At 37.9% G+C, this 2,766-nt stretch overlaps 1 long non-coding RNA gene and 1 pseudogene across 1 annotated transcript; one reads left to right on the top strand and one right to left on the bottom strand.

Moving 5' to 3' along the window:
- The first annotated feature begins 384 nt into the window (after positions 1-384).
- On the top strand, positions 385-1,246 carry LOC9326536. The gene is made up of 2 exons (XR_002329726.1): positions 385-881; positions 954-1,246. It is a non-coding gene; the product is annotated as an uncharacterized LOC9326536 (long non-coding RNA).
- Positions 1,247-1,450: 204 nt separating this feature from the next.
- LOC9329254 lies at positions 1,451-2,380 on the bottom strand (annotated as a pseudogene).
- Between the last annotated feature and the right edge of the window lie 386 nt (positions 2,381-2,766).

Raw genomic sequence — 2,766 nt, 5'->3', positions numbered from 1 at the left:
AAAAGAGTCACCGTATGGGAAGAGTGGGATACTAGCTGGCACATTATGTTGCATTCTAGTCAAGTAAGTTCCGGTTATTGTTGACGTTTTAAGGTTTATGATTATGACTCTAGCTTTAAAAGCTTTATGTATCAATCATTGAAGACTTAGAGTTAAGTCTCTTATGGTGGTGATGACTCATACGAAAATCAAGAGCGTAAAATGAAAGCAAGTACCAAAAAAAGTCTCAAATATTTTAGCTTACTTAACTTAGTTTATAAGCCGTCCGATATATTAATCATTCCACGTGTCGCTAGATGAAGCAACTATTTCAAGCTTCGTTTAGTAAAGGCATGGGAATATTACTGACGTCACAGTTTTACTATAGCCTGGTACAAACCGGTTTGATAAAACCGGAAATCAGCAACTAAACGAAATGTGTTAACCAAACCGTTATTTTCCAAAAGCAGAGCAACAGGCTTCGTCTAACAGACTTAATCCGTTAAAAAACCGTTATTCTAAACCACGGTCCACGGTTAACTATTAACCATGGTTAGATTAGCTTAAACCCCACAGTATAAATCCGTCGACGAATCTTTCTCCTTTGCTCTCGACTTAACTCTGTTTCTATCTTATAAACTCACTTCAATCTTCATTCTTCTTCCTCCAAGATTTTGAATCAAGATTCTTGAAAAAGAAAAATGGATGGTGTTGTTCATCAAGCTCAAGCACGAGATCAAGATAGTCGTCGTCGAACAAATCAAAACGGTCGACTTATCGAAGCGACAATCTTGGTCTCTCTCATCACTTCTCTCATGATTCGCAGGAGTTCTTACCTCTCAGATCTGAATCCGGAAACAAATACGACGTCGGTGGCTAGATACGTGGCGGTTCTCGGTTTGGTATTAACTCATGTCGGCAAAATAGCGTATGGGTTTGCTCTGATGGCAATGACGAGTATTGGTTTGGTGCAGTTGGATCTTCCCGATTCTTTGGAGAGGATACAGAGAGCTCAAGTAATCGCCGGCAAGTTTCTGATTGTCACTCTCATTTCACAGTCTTGCTTGTTATGTTTTATCTTGTTCCTCCGGTAAATCGGATCCTCTATCCTCTGTTTTCTTTGCGAACGACGCCGTTTTGATTGTGATCACAAACTCTCGTTTCTTGTTGTTTTTTTTTTTCCTGGTTTCTTTGGTTTGTACATATGATTGATTGTTGAAAACCGTTTGATATATTCAATTCAATATAAACATAAATGCTTGATTTAGGTGTCGTACATTTATCGCAAAAACAATGGAAAGATCCAAAGGAACAAAGAGATTAACTAAATGTCATCTTTTATATACCATCTTAGGCTATGTTTTCTTATAAGAATACTTTGGTCGTTATAGACTTACTATTCAACATTGATTTTTCTACGGTACCAATTTTTTTTTTTTTTTTTATTAGACACGAAAATATTATATCAGGAGGATCTCATTTACGTATCATAACATTGACCTGGTAGCTAACTTTGTTTAAAGAAAAAGAAGAGATGCAGAAATTAAATTTAGTTTCTAGACTTTAGGATAAATCATCAAGCTAAAGAAACTGAACGGCGTAAATGCAAGCTTGTTATGCGAGTCTCAAGTTATCAAAAACAAAGTCTCGATGTGATTAGCTTTAACTGAAAACACTACCTCTAAATAGCCCTTAAAATTCTAAGCTCCCATTAACCGTTTAACTTGTCCCCCAAGTATTAGCTCATCTCTTAACAAGGCAACTCGAAACGGTACAATGGACAAACATGATCTTTCAAAAACCACTTCACAATACATCCGTCGTCAAACTCGTGGCCACATGGTAAGGTCACGACTATTTCTCCTTTTTCAAACCCATCCAAACAAATTGTGCACATGCTGGCGTCAAACTTGGACGTCTTCTTCTTATTGTTCTTATATATTTTCCTTGCCAAACGACCAACCGCAAGCTTACTTGCCGGTCTAATTAACCGGATATTATTGGTGGTCTCATCGAACGAGTCAATCCAAGGAGGAGAGGGAACAATGACTTTACAGTACATGTACACTAACGTAGCACAAACTGGAGAGTCTACCATAATTAATAATCGACTTACAGATTCGTTCAGTGAGTTGAGAGTTAGCAATGTCAACAGATTGGTCGGAGATCCCTGCTAAGTACAACCAATCAGTCAGTTTTTTCAAGTCATTAGGGTAGGAGGATATGACGCCTTCGTACGAGAGAACGAAATTTGGTATAAGACTAATTGATGTGTCCGACCTTAGGGCACTTACGCAGATTTTGAATGATCCAGCATCTTTTGATTTAGGTTTGAGGTCGATTTCGCTGCGAAATGATATTTCCGCTTCCATTGCTATCAAAGAGAAAGAAAAAGAGTGAATCAATCTAGTCTCTACTTAATTAGGTTTAGGGTTTCTCTTCTTTTTTGTCTTTTTATATAGAGGCGCTAGATTGTATTAAGGATCATACATACTAATTGCAATTTGTGACTTATAAGTACATTTTGTGCAACAGCCCTTCCTATCTGATAGAAAAGGATCCCATGATCATGAACGCCGAAAGATGGTTATCGGTTCAAGGACGCAAGGTGTCCCTGTTTTATCAGGGTAAGAAGGGGTAGAGAAAATGCCCCGACCCAATGTTCGAGTACCAGGCGCTACGGCGCTAAAGTAACCCATGCTATACTCCCAGGAAAAGCTCGAACGACCTTCAACAATATTTTTTAAATATATTTACTTTAATTAATATCGTTTCCCTTTCCTAGCT

This window comes from Arabidopsis lyrata (genome assembly GCF_000004255.2).
Source record: "Arabidopsis lyrata subsp. lyrata unplaced genomic scaffold ARALYscaffold_1, whole genome shotgun sequence".
Taxonomy (NCBI): Eukaryota; Viridiplantae; Streptophyta; class Magnoliopsida; order Brassicales; family Brassicaceae; genus Arabidopsis; species Arabidopsis lyrata.
The sequence above is the reverse complement of the archived record's forward strand: the minus strand, read 5'-3'. Positions and strand labels throughout refer to the sequence as shown.